This window comes from Neoarius graeffei, chromosome 8, assembly GCF_027579695.1.
Source record: "Neoarius graeffei isolate fNeoGra1 chromosome 8, fNeoGra1.pri, whole genome shotgun sequence".
Taxonomy (NCBI): Eukaryota; Metazoa; Chordata; class Actinopteri; order Siluriformes; family Ariidae; genus Neoarius; species Neoarius graeffei.
The window spans coordinates 55769011-55794521 of NC_083576.1; positions in this window are offsets into that span (position 1 = coordinate 55769011).

A 25511-nucleotide genomic window follows, 5' to 3' on the forward strand; every position below is an offset into this window, starting at 1 on the left:
GGGGTATGAGATTTTTTTCAGGAGTATTTTTTACCATATTGCTTGAAAAGCTCCTCACACCCATGTTGCAAGCAGTACAATAGAAGGTTTAACCCAAAAACGAAATATTTTAATCCAGTCTACAGCGCTCGAAACTAACGGTGTCCCGACGTCCCGGGGACCATAAAAAATGTCATCGGGACACAAAATTATCATATCTGGGACAATCCCGGGACAATGGAAAAAAATAGATCTAGAAAAAAAGTTCTACATTAATATTATTTACAAAGCCGTAACACATACGTAGACATTCACCTAATTTGTCAATTTTAATTTTAAAACGTTAACAGCGAAAAATACATAGTAGCTACACTTTCGATGCACCTGCATCAGTAGGCTACAGAGCAGCGCATTCTGTTCTAGAATCTTTGGCCGGTGTCCGCATTATATGGACTTGGAATGGAATTGCTACCGCACACGCTGCGCCGACTCTTGCCAGAACAAAAATGCTGAAGTGGTTGAAGCGGACCGACCGCGGGGAAGAAACTGAAAGCCCAGACATAACGTCTCCGGGACCTTCAGGATCCAAAGTGTCATCGCCTGGTCTGCAGGCAACGCTAGCAACTTAATGAACACTGTTAGACACGTTATAAAATACAACAGGAATGATGTGGATGATATTGACGGAAGATACCGTTCAACAGAATAAGTGAGTTTTCTTGGTGTCTTTCTAGTTCAGAAAGTTTAGTCAGTCAGCAGCACAACTAGGCTAGGACCTGGCACTATGTTGATGTTGCTAATTTGCACCCACGTTTCGGCAGCGAAAGTTCATAAAATGGATAACGGAAAGTTCATAAAAATGGATAACGGTAATGGTGAAAATTATAAGTTGGCCTTATAAGTGCCAACAGATATTCAAGGTGTAAGTAGATGAAATGAACATAAAAGGGGTCTTATTTTCAACTAAAGTGTACTGCAGATGTAGTGAGTTGAAACATTTTCTGAATGAGCTAGTTGGCCCCTTTAAATAAACAGGTATCTATTCATACAGTGAGATCGCCAAAGTTTAATAAACTGAAAATGCAATAACTGTAATTTTGAAGTAGATGATGTATAGGACATGTGTCGCTTGTGTCTTTTGACTTATTGTAAAAATGATATAAAGGGTTCAAAATCGCATAGTTATAAATATAATAGTAACTTCATATGATAATATTAACCACTGGTTATTTCAGAGAGGAAAAAAATGGGGACAATATTGCTTCCATTCGGGACAATACAACACAGAATTCGGGACCACTGGGGGACACAAAGAAAAAAAGTTAATTTCGAGCCCTGCCAGTCTACAGTGTAAAATAAAGGAAAAATGCCATCCAATCATATCGAGGTACCACCTCAAAATGATTGGATACTGACACGTCAATCAGACTGAAGCCCGCGAGCAGCCCGGCCCTTCTGTGTGTGTGTGTGAGAGAGCGAGCAGAGTGTCACACAGAGCGCAGGATTTTCTCAGTGTGCTCCCTCCAAACAACGGGGATTTACACGAAAACGGAAGGAGATATTCACAAAATTCTTTCACAGTGAGTGCCACAAGGATCTTCTGAACACACTGATGTAATTTTTTTGTCTGTAGTGTAAAAAATGAGGTCACTAGAGCGAGTTAAAAACGAGTGACTTTTCTGCCAAGTTTATAATGGCAGTCTATGTGGCTGAGTGCCTGTCCTCTCTTCTCATTCAAAAACTGCAAGTCCTATTGTGTAGGTAGACACATTGTGTGAATCAGGACAAGTGTGGCTACTACTTTTGAGAAAATTGTGTGTGTGGAGTGAAAATTGGGGCTGAAAACACAGTTTAAATGAGAAAGTTTGAGCTATTTTTCCAAGCTCTCTACACTCTGCTCCACTGGTGTGTAACGCAATAGACACCCATTATAAAGGCTGATTTTCTCAGGCTTTATAAGGGGGAGGAGGGGTGGAGACGCGGGGGGTGGGAGCATGGCGAGGGCGGGCGTGTTTCTTTTCAAAATATGGTTTGTGGGAACCGTTATTCCAAAATCTCATACCCCACCTTTAACAGCATGAAACTGCTTACCTGGCTATGCATTTACAGTGAGCTGTGATTACTTCTCTGTCCTGTTTCACCAAAACCCGGTCTTTAAAGGGGTTTCTGTGGACCTTTGTGAATGATTTATCTGGAAGAGAAGAGTAGGGAGGATTGAGAATTGAGCAGCTGTGGTTTGTTTACACCCCATACTAAAACTTGTAGTACCCTAGCAATCATCACAAAGACGTAAAAAAAATAATAATTAAATAAAAAAGCCCCCAAATACCTACTTACCCGGGCATAAACAATACAGGATTTATCTCGTGGTATCTTGATCCCCAGATCTTTAACCCAGCCACATATAAAAAGTTGTACACCTCCATGCTCTTCCAGGTTTTCATCTGTTTGTCTATGTTGAACAATGTCTGCAGCACCAGGTAGTTTGAGATGTCAGGGAACTCAATGGATGGATAATTTTCCAATTCATATGAAAAATCCGTGGGTGGCACAGTGGTGTAGTGGTTAGCGCTGTCTCCTCACAGCAAGAAGGTCCGGGTTCGAGCCCCATGGCCGGCGAGTGCCTTTCTGTGCGGAGTTTGCATGTTCCCCCTGTGTCCGCGTGGGTTTCCTCCGGGTGCTCCGGTTTTCCCCACAGTCCAAAGACATGCAGGTTAGGTTAACTGGTGACTCTAAATTGACCATAGGTGTGAATGGTTGTCTGTGTCTATGTGTCAGCCCTGTGATGACCTGGAGACTTGTCCAGGGTGTACCCCGCCTTTCGCCCGTAGTCAGCTGGGATAGGCTCCAGCTTGCCTGTGATCCTGTAGAACAGGATAAAGCGGCTAGAGATAATGAGATGAGATACGAAAAATCCTTCTTTACTAGCGTGTAAGATCCCATTGCAAAGAGCAACTTTCTGAAGGTATCTTGACCATGCATTGGCCTCTAAACTATGAAAATAGTCAGAGACAGTTTCACTAGCTCTTTGTATGATGACGGCCAAATTGGTTGATCTGACCACCACTTCATTCACCGGAAGTAAACTCGCAAGCAAAAGTCACATGACTGAATACAACCTATAAAGTGATTGGAGCTGATGTCTTGTCACATTTCTAATTTGCTAAGATTATTATCAGTGCAGCGGCACGGTGGTGTAGTGGTTAGCGCTGTCGCCTCACAGCAAGAAGGTCCGGGTTCAAGCCCTGTGGCCGGCGAGGGCCTTTCTGTGCGGAGTTTGCATGTTCTCCCTGTGTCCGCGTGGGTTTCCTCCGGGTGCTCCGGTTTACCCCACAGTCCAATGCAGGTTAGGTTAACTGGTGACTCTAAATTGACCGTAGGTGTGAATGGTTGTCTGTGTCTATGTGTCAGCCCTGTGATGACCTGGCGACTTGTCCAGGGTGTACCCCGCCTTTCGCCCGTAGTCAGCTGGGATAGGCTCCAGCTTGCCTGCGACCCTGTAGAACAGGATAAAGTGGCTAGAGATAATGAGATGAGATTATCAGTGCATGGCTCCTTGTCAGGCTTTCAGGTGATGAGAAATAAATTGTCATCAACCAATAAAATGGTGTTTCACATCATGTTACATCCTACATGGAGATAGTAGGTTGGTGTCGGGACAAAATGAAACCATCATTTATTCATAAGGAAAACATTTTTAGGGAATATATTAAAATGTGTTTTATTTGTTTAAATTTCTCTGGTCATGGGAAAGCATTCTTATATTTTTTCCCTCACACTACAGAGACCTAAGACAATATTTTCTGACCCTAATATTTAATCCTATTATAGGATCTTTCGACTACAACCTACATGTCTTGATAAATGATGACTTGTTGGTAAACTGGGGCAGCATGTGACTTCAGGATGTTCTTGTAGGATATAATAAACTGAAACTCTTTTCTGTTAAACCCAACATCACTGTGAATCACTCATATGACACTACATTAGATCTTTCAGAAACACAGTAAACACACTTCATTCTCATTATCATTGGTTATAGCAAGTCTGCATTACTGCTGGAGGGTCAGCCAACACAGAATAAACACTATTCTTACTCACTCAGAATGAAAATGGCTCGCAGTGATTCAAAAAGCTGTAAACAAACACTGTCCTCCATATTGCATTACACACCCACAGGATTCCTTTAAATGGTAACTCACCTATAAGCCCTCAGAGGCAATGGTTCTAGTAAATGAAGGTTTACTATCAGGTTTTTAATACAACTTTATCTTACAGGGATTTGAAAAGACAGCTGTGATTGCAGTGTGGGTGAGAGATCTGCAGTCTTTTGTGACTACTCCAGAATAATAATGTAGGCCAACACAATCTTAATTTACACCTCAAATTTCATATACCAACTCAGCCATTTATTTGCAAGTTGTTTTTCACAGGGTCTGTAGCTTATGAGTAAAGTGGTGACAGATAGAATCTTGCCAGAATGCAGTAGAAGAACAGTTGTTACTCTTTAGCTTAGTAAGATCCATAAATTGAGAGCCAGTGTTCAGTGGAAAGTAGCTAATGCATGTTCAAAAAGTCTTGAGAAGTCACTAGATAGACTAGTGGACTAATTTGCATTTGCACTGAATCGTCAATATCATCCATCCATTAACCATTCATTATCTGTAGCCGTTTATCCTGTGCAGGGTTACAGGCAAGCTGGAGCCTATCCCAGCTGACTATGGGTAAGAGGCAGGATACACGCTAGACAAGTCGCCAGGTCATCGCAGGGCTAACACATAGAGGTGGGGTTTACATTAGACCGTATCAGCGGATCATCAGATTAACGTTTTTAAAACGATTCGTGTGCACATAGCAACGCCAGTACACGGATACGCTCGGCTCCGCAGGCATCCTGCGCTCCAAATCACTCCGCCCTGAACAGCGAGTGCCCTCTGGAGGGTGTGCACTCCGGCCCTGCGCAGCTCACAGAGCGCGCGAGTATAGCGCACGAGCAGGGATTTGGGACTGAGCCGCTGTGTGTGTGATCTCAGTGCATGTCGGGCATGCGCGTCACTTACCACTTGCAAGTGGAAGGATGGCAAGCCTAAAGACAATCATAACTACACAATGGGCAGTATTTGCATCAGTATTTGCAGTATTTTCATACTTTTATACTCTTTAATGAAAGGTGATACAAGGCGGAAGTCCGCGCCGTTTTTCAGCAGTCGCGTCACATGACCAACTCCAGCAAATCAGGAAGGTGGATGTCACAGTGACGTTGTCCAATGACGACGCCAGCTAGAGCTCAGCACAGCGTATCCGCGTATTCTCAATGTTTACAGAGCACCGGACCAGACACGATTTGGATTGAATACGTGGACCCTGGCGGATTCCCGTTTCCCGGGGTTTCCAGGCGTTTTAATGTAAACGGACAGTGCATCCGCGAAGAAAACAAGACAGATACGGTCTAATGTAAACTTGGCCAGAGACAAACAACCATTCACACTCACATTCACACCTACAGTCAATTTAGAGCCACCAATTAGCCTGACCTGCATGTCTTTGGACTGTGGGGGAAACCAGAGCACCAGGAGGAAACCCATACAGACACAGGGAGAACATGCAAACACCACACAGAAAGGCCCTTGTCAGCCGCTGGGCTCAAACCCAGGACCTTCTTGCTGTGAGGTGACAGTGCTAACCACTACACCATCATGCCACCCTCATCAATATCATTTGCAAATCAAAATATGTTACATGTATAAAATAAAGTATGTTTTTCAAAGGTTACAAGTTAAACAAAACCATATATATACACACACAAACAACAAATATATTTTTCCAAACTCTATGGTAAAGAAACACATAGTGCTCTCCCTTTTCTCAACCTGCCGGAAATTTTAACAGTTGAAAATGTCTTCCAGCTAAACATTATCAAATTCTTCTATCAATGGAAAACAAGCCAATTACCAGAGCAATTTGCTAATTGGTTCCATTTTATTAATCATGCTCATTCTTATAATACCAGATATTCCTCCCACGGTAATCTTTACATGCTACCATCAAGGACAAATTCACCATCAAATTTTATTACTACCCAAATTTGGTAAAATCTTCCTCAGGCCATCAAATTGTTAAACAGCTTTTCCTTTTCTTAAAAAAAAAAAAGTTCAATTAAATTAAAATGAACTTTGCATAAATTTGAAATTCTGTAGGTAAACAAACTATTTCTTTTATTACTACCCAAATTTGGTAAAATCTTCCTCAGGCCATCAAATTGTTAAACAACTTTTCCTTTTCTAAAAAAAGAAAAATTTTATCTTTTCAGAGAACAAATTAAAAACTGAATCTTAATTATTTAAAATGAACTTTGCATACATTTATAATTCTGGCTTTTGTGAAAATCATATAGTTTCCTTTTCACCACATGTTAATTATTTTTGTTAACAAAAGTTAACTGGGGCGTTACCTAGATAACTTTCAGTTCATTTAGCCCCTAGGTACAAAACTTCAAAAAAAAAAAAATATATATATATATATATATATATATATATATATATATATATATATATATATATATAAATTTTATATATCATTGTATGTTTTTACAACTATATTGTAATCTGTGTTTCTCTTGTGTTTCTTCCAATATGTACAGATTGCATATGATACGAGTTTAAAAAAAGGACACACAAGATTGAATATATATTATTCATTTATTTTAAAATGTAATAATACATAATAAAGCTTGAATACATGAAAAAGGAAGAGTTTCTGAAGATGTAAAAAATTTATTCAGAACAGAGAATAATAGTTTATTTCTAATAGAAAGGAGAAGCAATAGTGTCAGGAAATTGAAATGAAGGAAATGGTTACATGTGGAATAACTCATTTCTTTTAAGAAATTAATTTAAAAAATAAAGAAGTGCATGGATGGGAAAAACAATGGTAACCAATGATTGGTTTTTGGGAGCACTGGTGATAAATGATTAGCTATTGAGAACGGTTTATGGTTATTTCGCAGAAAAATCTTTTAGCACAAATCTAAAGTCTTTTAGTACAAGTTCGAAAGTCTCTTAGCACAACTCTAAGGCCCTGTCCACACAGCAACGGATTCAGGTGAATCTGATAAAATTGTTTATCATTTCGAATCTGATAAAATTGTTTATCGTTTCGGCCTGGTGTCCACACGGCACTGGCGTTTTGGGTGTCCCAAAACGAAATCTTTTGAGAACGGATTCCAGAGTGAAAAAATCTGGCAACGGAGCCGTTGTGAAGTCGTCTGGATGAGTAGAACGGATTTGTTTATGATGATGTCACAACCACATGTGCTTCACGCCGGGTAGAAGTGTAACAAACTCGATGCGAGTTGTCAACAAATCCTATAACTTGGTTCATGAAACGCGCTTACAAAATATTTTCACTGTGAATATTTATTGTGTAATGGTGCAAAGTGAGAGAGAGAGAGAGAGAGAGAGAGAGAGAGTGTGAGAGAATAGCCCTTAGGGCAGAGTCAATCCCGCCAGCAAAAATAGGGAAAAAAAGGAGCGATCTCACCTCTTCAGATGTTGGTTTAAGTCTGACAATACATTCCTCAAAAAGGGCGCAGAAGAACAAAGTAATCCATCAATGTGTAGCATTCAATTTATTCCGGACCATTAAAGAATTCTGGAGGATATCAGAATGTTGGCGTATCGGCTTCCATCTACCCCCATTCATTCCTCTTTCCGCGTCTCCATTCAAAAAACGAGCACGTGATTTAAAGGGACTATATCCACAGGATATGGAGTGAGAAAGTGTGTGCGTGTGACAGTGACAGTCACTGTGCGCACTTCTATTGTTCTGGTGTCTCCGATGGGACCGTCTTACAGCGCACATAGAAGTGTGGCATGTGTATTGCATCGTTTTCAGCAAGCGTTGTGTTGCCATATGAACCTGATATTTTACTGATCCGTTGCCCATGTGGACGCGATATTTAAAAAAAAAAAAAAATCTTGTTGCCGTTGTCGTGTGGATGTAGCCTAAGTTTTTTAGCACAAGATCCAAGAACACTTGATCTTTATTATGAATACTTACTGATCATGTTTAAAGATGTTCGATGGATTTTTTTTTATGAAAGTTGCCGAGATTCCGATTGAAAATGAGCGACTGTATTTCCCCACTCCGCCATACTGAAACCGTCATGTTTGATGTAGCCCATATGTTAGTCACCAATCCTCCCTTCAAATTATTTCACACAGCACGTACCCTGACAGAGTACACCGCTACAACTTCCAGGTTTGTTTTGTCTTTATTAAAGTGCTAAGCTTAAATTATATTAAATGTCCTGAAAATTGTGTCAAAATAGGTAACAGCAGGAAGAAAGAAAATAATGAAGATAAAAACAGAACACTGATAGAGAAAAGGAAATGAACTTTTTCAAGATTTGCATGTACATGCCAATAAGTTGAGAAAAATGATTTTCGTTTGTCAAGGTGAAATTTATCATGAGAAAAAAAAGTCACATTACAAGTAATAGTGTCGTGCCTACTTGGCTCAAAATAAGCACAACATAAAGGGAGTCCACACTGTTGTTCGGGTTAAATAATATTTTATTTAAACATAATTAAGAAATAAGAAACATTTAAAGGAAAATAATAAAGCGCTGGTTGGCCCGTGCAGGGCCTCCATGGCGCAAAGGCAAGAGTTACCCAACCCAAAAGCTCCAATAGCCAGAACACCAACACTGAAGAGCCATGTATTTGAACTTGTCATGGCTGTCTAGACCAGGTGTTGCAGTACCAGACAGCTGCCCCTTTGGACTGGAGGGACACCCGGACAAGTTCAAGTTCAATATATGGGGAAGGAGTGAGCACTCTCAGCAAAGCAAAGCCAGGCGTGACATCACTCCCCCCAAAAGACAGAGACCCATATAAGGGACTCTGTTCACCTTCTGACTAAATAAATCAAAATCCAAAACTAAACCAAATAACACAAAAACTAACCCATTCTTTTAACCTTTTTTTTTTCATATTACAATTACCTTTTTTTTCAACTTTTCTTTTACCATTACTTATCACCATATATACATGTTCTTTACCATTAACATTATTTTAAACAATTCTCTCTTTTTTTTTTTTACTATTTTGACCAGTTTTAATAACCCCCCACACACCCCACACTCACAACAACAGGGACCATAATCACCCTTCCCCCCAAAAAAAAAAAAAAATTCCCCACCCCATCCCTGCCTTCCATCCAGCAAATCCCGGCGCCTGGACAGCAATTTAAGAATGGAAAAAAACAGGAAATAGAATGGAAATAATATGAGACAGGGGAAGAAACTATACATGCCTTAACTATCCTCAGGGGCCCGAGACAATGCATCAGCTATAACATTGTCAGATCCTTTGATGTGTCTTTTGGACAAGTTGTAAGACTGCAGAAAAAGAGCCCAGCGCATCAAGCACTGGTTAGTGTTCTGCAGTGAGGACAGAAAAGTGAGGGGATTGTGGTCAGAAAAAATGACCACAGGGTGCACCCCACCACCAACATAGACATCAAAACATTGGAGCGCCCATACCAAAGCCAGGGCCTCCTTCTCTATGGTGGAGTAGTTAAACTGGTGACAATTAAATTTTCTAGAAAAATAGCAAACCGGTCTGTCTACTCCATCCTCATCCTTTTGGAGGAGGACTGCTCCTGTTCCTACTTGACTAGCGTCTACCTGCAGCAGGAACGGCTCCTCCAACTTGGGTGCAGACAGGACCGGGGCAGAAGTCAAAAGGGAGTTGGCATTCTCAAATGCTTGCTGACAATCAAGAGTCCAATTAAACTGAGATGAACCTTTCAACAAGTTTGTCAAAGGAGCAACAACAGATGAAAAATTACAGCAGAAATTTCTGTAATATCCTATCATACCTAAGAAACGCATTAATTCTTTTTTCGTTGCCGGATGTGGAAATTTGTCAATGGCCAAGACTTTGGCTCTTATCAGCCACACTTTACCTTGACCAACTATCCTGCCAAGATACACCACTGTAGCCTGAGCAAACTCACACTTTGCTAAGTTTACAGTAAGATTGGCAGCGGCAAACCATTCAAAGAGCAAACGAACACGCACAAGATGGTCTTCCCATGTGTCAGAATGACACACCACATCATCAAGATACACAGCACACCCCTTCAGTCCCACAACAACCCGATTCATGAGCCGTTGGAAACTGGAGGGGGCATTACGCAGCCCAAATGGCATCCGCATGTAAGAATACAAACCATTTGGCGTGATAAAAGCAGAGATCTCCTGTACCCTAGGAGTGAGAGGTACCTGATAGTATCCTTTAAGTAAATCAAATTTACTCACATAGCGAGCTGAACCGACCTGATCAACACAATCCTCTATACTACAGCATTCACTTTTCTGTAATCTGTACAAAACCTATACGTGTGGTCAAATTTTTTGACCAACAAACAAGGTGAAGACCAACTGGAAGATGATGGAACAGCAAGACCATTGTCAAGAAGATACTGGACACTTTCATCCAAGCTTTTATGTTTGTCTGGACCAACATGGTAGAACCTTTGACGAACAGGCTCTGCATCACCAATCTCTATATCATGCTCAATCCATGATGTACATGTGGGAATATCTAAAAACAAACAAGAGAACTCTAAAATTAATGTTTTCAACTGTTCTGTCTGTCTTACTTCTATATCACTCAGGACAGTATCCAACTGAGCCAACATCTCTGAATTATTCAACCGGGCATGTAATACAGCGTCATCAGGGCCTCTCATATCATCCCCCACTTCAGGATACCTACTAACTGCAGACCACTAAACCAACAGACTCAGTCCCACCCTTAGCAGTAGCAGAATGCACAGACGCATAGTATGGCTTAAGCAAGTTCACATGACACAATTGTGTAGCATGCCTACGTTCAGGTGTAGCAACCAAATAGTTTGTCGCTGACACCTGTCGAACAACACTGTAAGGCCCTGAAAACTTAGCAGCAAATGGAGACCCAGGAATAGGCAACAATGCCAGAACCTGATCTCCTGGACTAAAAGTATGAACTTCAGCCTTTCGATCATAATTGTTCTTCATTTTTACCTGGGCTTCAGTTAAATTTTCACTAGCCAACTTACATGCCAGGAGAAGCCTGCGTCAAAAACCACACACATTTTCAGACACGGTCTTAGGTGGTTCAGAGGAACTGAAGTCACCAGACAACACGGACAAAGGAGTATGAACTTTATGGCCAAACACCAGTTCATTTGGACTAAAGCCAGTACTCTCCTGCACAACTGCCCTAGCTGCCAGCAATAACCAAGGCAGACCCTCTTCCCAATCCCGACCCATTTCCACACAGTACGCACGCAACAGAGATTTCAGGGTAGCATGGAAACGTTCCAAGGCCCCTTGGCTTTGTGCGTGATATGCACTGCTAAGGTTATGCTGTATTTGGAGCTGTTTTAAGGCTGCTGCGAAAGTCTTTGACGTGAAATTTGAACCTTGGTCACTTTGAATGACTTTAGGAAGGCCAAATATCGAAACAAACTGAGACAAAGATTTCACAATAGATCTAGTAGTGATGGACCTCAAAGCATATGCAGCAGGGTAACGAGTAGCCTGACACATTATAGTAAACAAATACACACATCCAGACTTGGACTGGGGCAAAGGGCCTACACAATCAATAATTAAATGTTCAAATGGATTACCAACAGATGGAATTGGTTGCAAAGGTGCTGGTTTAATAACAACACTTAGCTTACCAGCAACCTGACACACATGACAATTCCTGACAAACCGAGCAACATCCCTTTTTATCTGTGGCCAATAAAAATGTTACAAAACTGGCTGTAGGTTTTCTTCACCCCAAAGTGACCTGCTGCCTCCCCATGAGCTGCCTTAAGAGCAACTTCACGACATTTCTCAGGCATCACTACCTGCAAAACCTGCTCTCTCACAGTAGAATCTGCATTAGGTGACCACCTTCTCAGCAGCAACCCATCCTTGACGAAATAACTATGTTCCAATTCATTATTTTGTTCAGCAAGGTCAAAATATTTTTGTAAACTCTTGTCTGTTTTCTGAGCTTCCAGAATTTCAGGGCGAGACAAAGGTACTAGTAAATGAGGAACAAATGTGTTCTTAGATACATCAGACATCTTGGAGTTTTGCGCGCGTACCATAGCGCGTGTCACAGCACATGCTGTGAACACATCTGGAAAATCATTTTGACACTTATCCAACTAATTTGGTGGAAAAGCCTTTGTCATAACCACAGGAGATGGTGAGACCTGATTAGGGAACACACAGTCACGGGCTACGTTATTTCCTACAATCAAATGAATTCCCTCTATGGGTAAGGAGGGACGAACAGCAATTGTTACCTCGCCATTCACAAAACCGGAATACAACTCAATTTTGTGCAATGGTACAGGGAAAGACTGTAAACCAGTACCTCTAATCAATACGAAATTACCTGTATCAGATTTAGAGGAAAATGGCAAAACAGACTGACAAATAAAGCTTTCTGATGACCCTGTGTCACGAAGGATTTTTACAGGAACATGAGAAGAGCCACCAACCAGTGAAACAAACCCCTCCGTAACGAATGGCACATAATCTGCTAGACTAGATGTAACCAATTCAGATGCATCACACTGCACAGCTACTGTGTGATCAACTGATGCTGTACACTGAGCACTGATACACATTTTCACTGGAACATTTTTGGAGTTACCCTTTGATCGCACAGCAGGAGTAGAGGAAGCACAGAGGCCAACTTTGCCTCCGTCATTCTTTATTTTATCCAATAGAACGGGGTAATTTGCCTTCCAGTGGTTTTTACCAAAACAATAATTGCAATCTTTTTTAGGATCAAACCCAAAAGGTTTGAAATGCACAGAATTGGTGTTGGAATTAACAGAAGTATTCATGCTACCACGGCCAGGACGATGGTCCTTGCAAGTGTCAAAACCCAAAGTAGAAACACGTGATGGAATTTTGTGAGTGAGCGAGAAATTATCGGCGAGGACAGCAGCATCAGATGGTGTCTTAGGCCCTGTCCACACGGCAATGGATTCAGGTAAATCTGATAAAATTGTTTATCGTTTCGGCCTGGCGTCCACACGGCACCGGCGTTTTGGGTGCCCCAAAACGAAATCTTTTGAGAACGGGTTCCAGAGTGGAAAAATCTGGCAACGGTGCCGTTGCAAAGTCATCTGGATGAGTAGAATGGATTTGTTTACAATGACGTCACAACCACATGACTGTCAGTGCTTCACGCTGGGTAGAAGTGTAACGAACTCAATGCGAGTTGTCAACAAATCCTATAACTTGGTTCATGAAATGCGCTTACAAAATATTTTCACTGTGAATATTTATTGTGTAATGGTGCAAAGTGAGAGAGAGAGTGAGAGAATAGCCCTTAGGGCAGAGTCTTTAGTCCAAACACTGCGGAAGCAATACCAAACCGCGCACCGCCCGTGCGCTTTCCAAAAACAAAAACAATCCCGCCAGCAAAAATAGGGAAAAAAAGGAGCGATCTCACCTCTTCAGATGTTGGTTTAAGTCCGACAATACATTCCTCAAAAAGGGCGTAGAAGAACAAAGTATTCCATCAACATGTAGCATTCAATTTATTCCGGACCATTAAAGAATTCTGGAGGATATCAGAATGTTGGCGTACCGGCTTCCATCTGCCCCCATTCATTCCTCTTTCCGCGTCTTTCGTTTTACACTACTGATTAATAATCAAAACTTTATGTGGCTGATGCTACAGAAGAAGGGGTTTATGCGCATGCGTCTACTTCTATTGTTCTGGTGTCTCCGATGGGACCATCTTACAGCGCACGTAGAGGTGTGGCATGTGTATTGCATCGTTTTCAGCAAGCGTTGCCATATGTACCTGATATTTTACTGATCCGTTGCCCATGTGGACGCGATATTTAAAAAAAAAATCTCGTTGCCGTTGTCGTGTGGATGTAGCCTTAACCTTCTGTTCGTTAAGATAAGTGGCTATACGATCAGGCAGTGTGTTTTTAAACTGCTCCAATATCAAAAGGTCACAAAGCTTTTCAAAAGTATTAACACTTTCGGCTGTAAGCCAACGTTGGAAATAATTAAATCCCTGACCCATTCTGCATACGTTTGCTTGTCAGTTTTTTTCCACGAACAAAAACGCTGTCTGTACGCTTCAGGAATCAACTCATAACACTAACACAACCGCTTTAACAGTTTTGTACACCTTTCGTTCCGAAGAAGGTAGAGCCACAAATGCCTGCTGTCCGCGACCAATTAAAGATGTCTGTAACAATAAAGTTCTCCTCATCACTCCAGTGCTGTTCAAATGCAATATTTTCAAACAATGAGAAAAAGACATCTGGGTCACGCTCGTTAAACTTAGGCAGGAACTTTACCATATTGGCCAAGCTGTTCCAAGTTGGCGTAGAGCTCCCGAGGTTCCCCTCAGCCGCCAGCTGTAATTTAGCGCGCTCAAACTCGTGTTGCTGCTCTGCATTTCTGTTTATGCATCTCCAACTCGCATTCCCTGTCCTTTTCTTGCATTTCTAATTTAATTTGCTGCATTTTCAGTTCGTGTTGCAATTTTAACAACTCCACTTGCTGCTCATACGACAGCGAGATCACTGTCTGTGAGTGCGCAGCCGGCAAAGTTGGCTTCGCATCAAAAGGACATGGGACATGAAACATAAATGCACGCTATATCAGTTTCTTTCCATTAAAAATATGAAATAATTGCATCAACAAATACAAAATTATCTATTAAATTCAGCAAAATCATTATATTCATGATGATTATATGGCATTTCTGCTCGAGCTCCGATATGCATATTTTACAACCAGAAGAGCCGCTGTCACGTGATCATACGTCACAAAAACTTTCGGGTACAGCACAAGCGGGTAGATGAATATGGAGAAGTATGAATCGTGATGATGACGAATGCGACAAAATAGTTTTTGTGTCTTGGATGACAAGAAATTTGTTTCGTTTTTAGAGTGTTTAACGTACATTGAACATCATGGTGTATTGCGACCTCCCAGTCAGTCAGACGCGCTGTTACTCCTGTTAGCAATGTAGCTATGCTCGGCATGGCCAATGGTATTTTTTGGGGCTGTAGTTAGATGCGACCAAACTCTTCCACGTTTTTCCTGTTTATATGACCAGTGACATGAAACAAAGTTCAGTTACAGAAATTGAAACGTGGCGATTTTCTATGCTATGGAAAATCCGCACTATAATGACAGGCGTACTAACACCTTCTGCGCGCTTCGACAGCGCATTGATACCTTCACTCGGAGTTGTACCATTATTTTTTAGACAGGGCGGACGGACCAGGGCATTCGCCCGCCTGGCCGTGCCCGACGAGGAGCGCTCTCGGCCGGCTTGGGAGGCAGACGGCAGCCCCTCCTGGAAGTGTGGTTTTACCATGGGCCTCATGCGGAAAAATGCCGAGGTGCATTCGCTAAGCGACTGAAAGTCGAGGTAAGGATTAGTATTATAATTTTGGGTGTATCAATTATTGATTATCATAATTCTGAGTCGTTTCGCCATTTTGAATGTTTTCATCTCGGACTCTGGAAGCATTGTATCTCAATCAATCTCGAAAAATATCAGCCAAAAAAAACTAGCTTGCAACGGACTTTAGCTAGATCTATGATGAACTTTCAATGTATGATACAAAAATAATACTTCTTTCAACAGATCATTAGCCTTTGAGCAGAATTGTTTTTAACTTACCAGGAAGTGTTATCGAGCCGACCGCTTTCAGTTTCATGGGGATTGAATGAACTCTCAGTCTCAGAATCATCTGACCCGTCAGAGTAAAGACAAGGTCTATGTTCATGTGAATTTCCAGCTATCGGTTCGAATTGATAGGGTCTAACTTCACATCTCTGTGAAACATCGGGAATGTCACTGTCAATGGTGTCCATTTCGGTAACCTGTTTACATTAGATACCCAAGCGCTGGCTCCTTGGAAAGTTTTTGTGATGTCACGTGACCACCTAGCTAATTAACGAATCATTGTTTTACGCTGATGTATAAAAAAGTTGAATAATGTGATGATTTTCACATTTTTGATGCCCTGCAGTGATTTAGATGGCATTTCTTATGTCCTTTATACATAATTATACCCAGAAAAAAATCCATGTCCCATGTCCTTTAAGCCCAATTATGACCGTGCTCCCGCCCCTCGGCAGGCAACACCTGTTTCTTAATCAACATCCCCCAAATAAAAAAAAACGTCCTCTTTTAATGCAGTCTTCGGCAACGCTATATCAATTTCATAGTGGTCAGCAACACTATATAATTGATCCTTGGTGAGCATGAGGAACAATGCCTCCGAAGGAGCTTTAAAAAATGCTTCAAGATTACTCATCTTGTTGCAATAAATCCAAGTCACCAATACAATATTCAAACTGGCCACAAATAGGCACCAACGCGTGCCACCAAACAAATATTAAGCCTGGCTCAAACAAACAAAACACTTCCTCAAACAATTACAAACAAATCCGATATCCAAACACAATCAAATCCAAATTATTTTGGCAAATTAGAATGCCACTCGGGCTACGAGACAGCAGCAGAGATTCCCCCCTAAACATTTACCCCCCACTAAACTGACCTGTCTTCACACTAGGCCCCAGAGCAAGGATCATTTACTCACCAATATCATTGGACCCGTACTGTCCCAACAAATGCTAATTCAGCCGGATTTCCAAGGCGGTGCCCTCACCCAGGCTTCAGTGACACAGCAGCCTAAACCCAACGCACACTGAAAAAAGTGAAACAAAGTTGAACTGAACTGAAGGGGTTTAAGGACGCGCCCAATGAGAATTGATATGGCGTCCTGTAAAGGTTTGATTTATCTTATTAAAATACTAAATATTTAATGCAATACCACTCAAGAGTTTGACAAGTTTTATATATATATTTATATATCTATACATATATACACATATATTTTTAAATTGAAATATTGTTTTCAACAATGAATTTATATACATCATTATAGAACATTGGTTGAGACAAAATACTATATACAGAAATATTTAACCCTTCTTTGTTTAACTTGGATATAATTTGTTGGTGGAAGTTAACATATTTGACACAATCAAGAAGAACATGTTGAACATTTTCTAAGACTCCACAAGTATCACATAAACCATTTTCATGTTTTTTAAACAAGAACATCATGTCATTGAAAAGGCATTTGCCAAACCTCAGACGAGTAAAAGTTGTTTGTACCATTTTATTTTTATTAACAAATTTAACTTTGAATGAAACTTCTGGTTCTATAGAATGATAAAATCTACCTTTTTCACTAGAATCCCAACGATCTTGCCATTTAACAAGACAAACATCTTCAATTAGTTTTGCCACATCAACATAGTATGGGAAAATAATATCCAAAGAGTTTTTATTCAAAGCTTTTTTAGCTGCCAGATCAACAATATCATTTCCTCTTATGCCAATATGATAAGGAATCCAACAAAAGATTATTTCAACTCCCATGTTAGACAATTGGTAAAATAGATAACGGAAATCCCTAAAGTCAAAGTTTTTGAAATCATCTGAATTAATAACTTGTAAGACAGATAAGGAATCTGAGAAAATAACACATCTTAAAGGAGGTTTGTTAATTAAAACTTCCAAAGCCTTATTTATTGCAATCATTTCAGCTTTAAAAACAGATCCATTACCAATTTTGAAAGATTTTGTCAACTTTAAAGCAGGAATATGAAATGCTGCTGCACATTTTTCATCAGCTTTAGATCCATCAGTATAAATTTCTAAACTTCCAAAATATTTTCTCATGTGTTCTCTCGATAAAGATTTCATAACATGAATATTATCAGACTTCTTATTTAACTTTTCTTTTAGCTCAAGGTCCACTTCAGGAGATGGATATTCCCAAAAAGGAAAACTGTCAACTAGGGGAATAATTTCTGGTTTTGGAAAACCATTAACAAGATGTCCAACTTTAGATAGAATTGGTCTAAAATTGACATTTATACCACAGTTTTGTTCTTCAATACAACAAGAGGAAGTAGGATGATTAACCAAAGACCAGTATCTTAGAGCACACTTTGCCTGTTTGAGTTCTCTTCGAAGGTCCAGAGGCATCACCCCACAATCTACTTCTAATGCAGCAACAGGGGTCCATCTTAAAGCTCCAGTACATATTCTGAGACATTGATTTTGTATAACATCTAAAGACCTTTTCCTAGTTATACATGCAATATCATAAATTTCACAACCATAGTCTAAACAAGATAACACAATTGCCTTATAAACTAATACCATTGATTCTTTATCGGATCCCCATCTACTGCCTGATATTGCTTTTAATAAATTACAATGTTTCCTACATTTACCTAATAAATAATCAACATGAGTTTTCCAATTGAGGCGAGAATCAAAATGTAGACCCAAAAATTTTACAGATTTATCATTTTTTAAATTCTTATTATTGTATTTCAAGAGAACCTTCTTAGAACCTCCACGTTGAAATAAAACAACAGAAGATTTGGTTTCAGAAATTTAAAAACCCCACTTGTTACACCAATCTTGAATAAAATCCAAAGCAGATTGAATTTTTCTTTGAAGAAATTCAACATTACTACCAGATTTCCAAATAGCTGTGTCATCAGCGAAGATGGAAAAAGATACATTTGAAGGATATAAATCATTAATTGCAACAAGAAATAAGAAAGGACTGATCACACTTCCCTGCGGAACTCCATTTTGCACTTCAAAAGAAGAAGAAAGTTCAGCATCTCCTCTAACTTTGATGGAACGATCAGTAAGAAAAGAGGATATCCAATTGAAGATATTACCAGAGAAACCCATTTTATGAAGTTTAAAGAGGATACCTTTTCTCCATGCCATGTCATAAGCTTTCTCAATATCTAAGAACACAGCCAAGACTATGACCTCTACCAAAACTTTTAATCATATTATCACTCAATCTTAAAAGATGATCCAATGTATTTCTTTTCTTTCGAAAGCCAGATTGATTATTATTAAATAAATTATGCTTTTCACAGAACCAATTTAGTCTGGCAACAATCATTTTTTCCATTAATTTACAAAAATTTGATGTTAAAGCAATAGGTCTATAAGAAGCAGGATCTGAACTCGGTTTTCCTGGTTTAAGAATAGGCACAACTATAGCCTCCTTCCAACAAGAGGGAACCGCTCCATATTTCCAAGATATATTAAAAAATTCTACTATAAATTCCTGAGAAAAAGAAGACATATTTCTAAACATTTGATAACATAGTTCATCACCTCCAGGAGAAGAGTATTTGCACTTCTTTAAAGCCCTTCGAAACTCAGACAAGGAAAATACATTGGATCTAAATGAAAAAACATTTTCATTTTCTTTCTCAAAAGACTGTTTATGTTTTTTAAATGTATCAGTATAATTTTCATCACTACTAACTTTAGCAAAATGAGAAACTAACACGTCTGCCTTTTGTGCATTACCGTTTGTAAAAGAACCATCATTTTTTCTAAATTCTGGGATTTTTAAATTTTTTCCTACATTATCCAGATTTTTCAAAACTTTCCAAATTTTAGATAGCCTTGATCTTTCATTCAAGGTAGAACAAAAGGAATGCCAATGATTTCTTTTAGCTTTTTTAATAATTTTTATAGCCATAGCCCTTTTACATTTGAAATTTATATAATCATTTGAATTAAAACTATGCATTGCATTGCGTTTTGCAATATTTCTATCATTAACAGCTTGTTGGCATTCATCATTCCAAAAGCCTTTATTTCTTTTACCAACACCTTTAGATCTAGGAATACTAGATATTGCAGCAGAATGAATAGCTTCTATTATTTTTATTGTTAATTCATTAACATCTGAATTATCAAGATCAATAGATTGAAAATTTTCATCACAAAGTTTAGAAAACTTGTCCCAATCAGCCTTTTTAAAAATCCATCTAGGAATACCTAATTTTTCATATGGAACTAAACACTTAATTTCCATTGAAATACAATTATGATCACTACCTCCATCAAAATTAGTTACTTCCCAATTAGATAGACAGGCTATATTAGGAGAAGCAAAAGATAAATCAATATGTGAAACTCCAGTATTATAAATTCTGGTAGGAGAACCTGTGTTAAGACAAACAGTATCACAATTATCCAATACTCCCTCAATTATTCTGCCTCTAAGATCAGAAAAAGGACTTCCCCAAAGAACACTTTTAGCATTGAAATCACCACAAATGATACAGTTTTCTAAATTCAAGATAGTATTCATGTCTTCAACACTCAACGGAAAAAGATGGAGAACAATAAACATTTACCACATTAATAATACCTAAAGAAGTATTGATTTTAACAGAGATTGCTTCACAATTAAGATTAAGAGTTTGGAAAGATGAGAAAGAAATATCTTTACGAATCAAGAAAGCTAAACCTCTATTTGTATCTGCAAATAGTACTGTATAATTATCAAAAGTAGTTATTTTATTTTTAATTAATGATTCTTGAAGACATATCAAATCAGGGAGACTATCTAAAGAATTAAGATACTGTTTGAATTCTATAATTTTATTAAGGAAACTATTACAATTCCATTGCAATATATGTAAACCATTGTTCATTATGTATTTTTGGTAGTTTTATTTTCATTTGTTTTAGAAAGTTCGGTTGTTTTTCCAATTCCGAGAGATGTTAAAATTTCATCTCTATTCAAGTGAAGGTCTAATAACTCATTTAGATTGGCAACCATTTGAGTTACAAAGAAAGTTCTGCTAGTCATTGTACTCTTCATCTCTGAGAAAGTTGTAAATATCTTGAAAAGGAGGATGGCCAAGTCCTTTGCTTTAATGAAATTGTTGTTATCTTCTTGGGGATTGACATTTTGTTTATCCTGTTTATTTTGGGAAGCATCAGGTTTAGAAGTTTCTATTTGTGTTTTTCTGACACTTCTGACTGCTTCAGCATAAGACACCTTTTGGACAGACTTGATTTTGATAATTTCTTTGGCCTCCAAAAAAGATTTACACTCAATTGAACTAGCTTCATGAGAGCCCCCACAATTTGGGCATTTCAACTGTTCATGGCATTCCTCTACATTATGATTTAGCCCACATTTTTTACATCTTTTGATGGAGTTGCAACTATTTGCAGTATGACCAAATCTTTGACAGTTGTCGCACCTAATGGGTCGAGGAATGTACTTTACTCTGAATTGTAAATACCGTAAAATACCAAATAATAGCCGAGTTCCAATTAACCGCCGAGTTCCCTTTAACGGCCGGGTGTACGCGTGTGTTGTGACAAATAAAGGCCGGTTCCGAATACTCGCCGGGGTCTAAAAAAAAAAAAAAAAGCGTCCGAACGTTCTATCTAGAATCTTGAGGCCCAGTACTTTTCTGGTTTTCTGGTGTTTAAACGATTTTGCATTGCATAGTTTTCTACCGAAACAATATGAATGAATGAATGAATGAATGAATGAAATTATTTCCATAATACTGTTTACAACATTTTGTTACGTGATAATAAACATGCCATTTCAATGTTATAATCTTGGTCTACCGTAATATTTCTTGAGGAATGCAACTCCGTAACTTTTGACAGATGTCTTATGCCGCTTTTCCACTACAAACGCGGCTGAGTTGGGCTGAGCCGTGCCGTGCTGAGTCGGGCTGAGCGGGGCTGTTGGAGTTGCATTTCGACTACAACCGCGCTGAACCGTGCTGGCTGGAAGTGGGTGGACACATTGGGTGGAGTTAGCGAAAGTGGGTGGACGTCAGGTGATGTCGTTAAGCAGCGCAAACAGTGACATCAGTGAGCTTTTAAGTGGTAGTCTCACGCCCCGAATAGTAAACAATAAACATGGAGGACATGGAGTCGTTAGTGTTGCTGGTCTTGGTGCTGTGGCTTGTTGTCACCGACAACGCGGACAGATACTGGCAAGAGCATATAGATGAGGCGAGGCGCATAAGGCTTCAGAAATTCTCGTAATTCGTAATTCTTCTCCTTCCGGGTTTACGGTGTTTACAGATCCCAGCGCGCTCGCGGGGCGTGTGTCGGCATGTGAGGACACTCCTCCTCACCAATCAGTGCACAGGGGAGTGTCTGCTCACGCCCCCAGCCTCACTTGGCACGGCTTGGCTCGCTTCAGCCCCACTCCAAAACGGTGCGAGTTTTAGGGGCTAAGCAGGGCTGAAACGAGCTGAGTCATGCTGGTTTTTGGTAGTCGAAACGCGAGCCGTGTCGGGCTGAAGTGAGCTGAAGCGAGCTGAAGTGAGCTGAAAAAGGGTAGTGGAAAAGGGCCATTAGCCACCCCTTTGGGTATACCCAAGGAAAGCCAGCGTGTGTGGTGACATTGAGGACTGCCGTTTTCCAAGGTTGGACTGCTGCTTCTGTTAAACGACCTAAATTGCCGAATGCATGCGTCAAAGCACACACTGAGTTTTATTAAAGACCTTATACCATTTCACTTGCCCTTACCCATTCGGATCTGGAAGACGCTTTACAAAAAAGGTGAGAGCGTTCTAACATGCATTTCAGTCTGCTCGCGGCCAATCTAATCCAAGGGGCCTTTTCAACAAGTAATCTGTCGTGCAAGTTGGGCAGAAGCACGCGTCAGGCAGGCAACATGTAGGCCTACAAGTCAGTAACCTATTCAACTAACTTTCATCCGAACTTTAAGTTTTCTACGGGGTCGAGCCACCGTACCAACTCACTCGGGGAATAGGCTCATATCGGCCAAATAGGGAGACGTCTTGGAGAGAAACGTGAGAATGCAAGATGACAGTATGTAGCCACTGCAGGTCACTTATTTTTCAGCATAAGAAAAAACCCTTTGGTTTGACACTTCGCACCCTAATTATGTTGCTTCAACGTCGCGCCCTCCATGCAATTTCAGATTGACAGACATCGCGAAGCGCAAAGGGTGGAGGCTGCATGGGTGAGGGTGATAGCAAGTGACCATAACTTTGCAGAGTAATTAAATCACAGTGCTGCGCACAGACAATGGTGTGGTTTCTTGATTATTTTGTAAAGCATGCGCTTAACTAGTCATTAACAGGAAAAGGTGTGTGATTTATCCTTTATCCACCCCGACTGTGCCATGCGAAGATGCATTCTGCGTCTTCAAAATTCCCCGAAGTCGGCACCGTGCTATCTGTAATCTAACTCTAAACAAACTGTAAGTTATACTGGTTAAAAGTAGGCCTATCTGAGAATGATTTTTTTCCCCGTTTTGAGGTAGATTTTGGGGAAGGTGTTTGTGAAGAAGGAATTAATCGCCTGTTCCAAATAGCCGCCTAGTCTCTAATACGCGCCGGGTCTCTTACGTGATTGAGACAAATAATCGCCCGGGCTATTATTTGGTATTTTACGGTAGCCAAATTTCAAAAATTCTGATAATGATTTTTCTTTCATTTTTATCATAATTGTTGGTATTGGGTTCTCACCCTTTTTGAATCTGGAAACTTGGGTTATTGTCAAATCTTTGTTACATTCCTTAAATCCCTCTAATAGTTCTTCCTCTGAAAAGCCAGGGTCCACCCCATGTATCACCCCCCTGATCTCATTGTACTCTTCCAGTTTACTTACATTGACATCAATATTAGTCAATTTTTTCAGGCTTGTTATAGAGGTCAGTTTATTTTCTGGTATTTGCACCTTAACTTTTTTCCCTATTGGTGAAATTTCAATATTTTCTCCAATTCTTTTACTAAGATGTTGCCAAATTTTATATGGGTTGACCTTAACTAGATTGATTGTTGGATCTGTGGCACTAAGTATCACAGTTACAGTGGAATCAGTTCTCATGTTTTTACAATTGTTTTCTATTTCCTCAATTTCTAATTCATTGCAAGATCTTTTTGCCATTTACTCTTATTTGGTACTGCAACAAATAGATAGTAAACAAACACTTAGCTTTTTGGAAAAGTCAATGTGTATCCAAAAGTATCCCTCTTCCCCTGAGAGTGAGAGCTCGCCAATTAGCCAGCCGACCGGCCTGAAACAAAGTTGTTGTTTATTTAATGTATTTGTTTTCATTCCAGTGAATAAAAAAGAAATACTTTGCTCAATTAAATTAAACTTTCCTATTTATGTTTATGGTTTAATCGATTTTTTTTTACTTTACTATAATGTAAACTGACAGCGAGGCACCAAACAGATTTTTTTTATTTTAATCAAAGCATTTTTATTAGACTGAGTGATTCTCGCATGCGCATTCTTTAAAAGTTCTGGCGGCAATTAACCTACTTCCGCCTCAACCCGCCTCCATTGCAGAAGACGTGGTGAAAAATAAAAGACCCTATGGCATTGTGGTAACGTTAAGGTAAGTCTTTCCTATTTTTAAAGATGACTGGGCATAAATTTTAGCCCCAGACAAAGAGTCTGTCTTAAGTTTGTGCGAGTTTGTGCTTTTGTGGGCAATGAAGCGTTCTGCTGGGATTTGCGCTAGGGGGAGGGGGGTCGCCGTCGCCGAGGCCGAGCCGAGGTTTTATGGGTCACTGGAGCTCTGGAGAGGAAGCTGGCCGCCACGGTGCGTGTGTGTGGCAGCAGCGAAGCTTGAGCTCGGCCTCATGAGCTCAGCAGAACTGCAGTGAATATTAATTAAACAGGAACTAAAATTAAATGTTGTTGAATATCTATACCTTAATGATAATTCAATAAGGAAAAATGGGTAAAATTAGACTGGCATGATTTTTAGGTCACTGTCATTCAAAAAGTCGAGTGCAGCCACTGCTGAGGGCTAGCTAAAAGGTGTTTTCGATGCCAGGTGTGTGACGTGTGTTGTGCCCTGACGCGTTCAATGACAGGGCACCATGATGAAAAACACACCCGTTCGATTGCTGGTTATCCTGAGTGAAAACAGCAGCGCGAGAATGGAGCTACGCAACTGGATTCCCAATTCACTGGAAGAGTTAATCGATGAGGTCAAGAATGCATGTGGATTAGGGGGATTCATAAGGCTGCAGTACAAGGACACAGATTTTGGGAACATATTTGTGAATCTGACCTCTACAACTGTAATTAAGGATCTTACAGTTCTCAAAGTAATCCAGTTAGACCCTGATTCAACTGTTGTCTTGTACGCACTTGATCCCCCAGTGAGTAGCATCCCTTTGGTTGGACTGGACAGTGATGACTCCTCAGTGTCTGCGCATACAGACGACACAATACTGCTTAGCAGCCCTTCCTCAGACTCACTAAGGACCCAATATGGCCCTTTTCCACTACCCTTTTTCAGCTCACTTCAGCCCGACACGGCTCGCGTTTCGACTACCTTAGAGCAGCACAACTCAGCTCGCTTCAGCCCTGCTTAGCACCCAAAACTCGCACGGTTTTGGAGTGGGGCTGAAGCGAGCCAAACCGAGCCGAGCGGGGCTAGGGGTGTGAGCATACACTCCCCTGTGCACTGATTGGTGAGGAGGAGTGTCCTCACATGCCCACACACGCCCCGCGAGCACGCTGGGATCTGTAAACACCGTAAACCCGGAAGAAGAAGAATTACGAATTACGAGAATTTCTGAAGCCTTATGC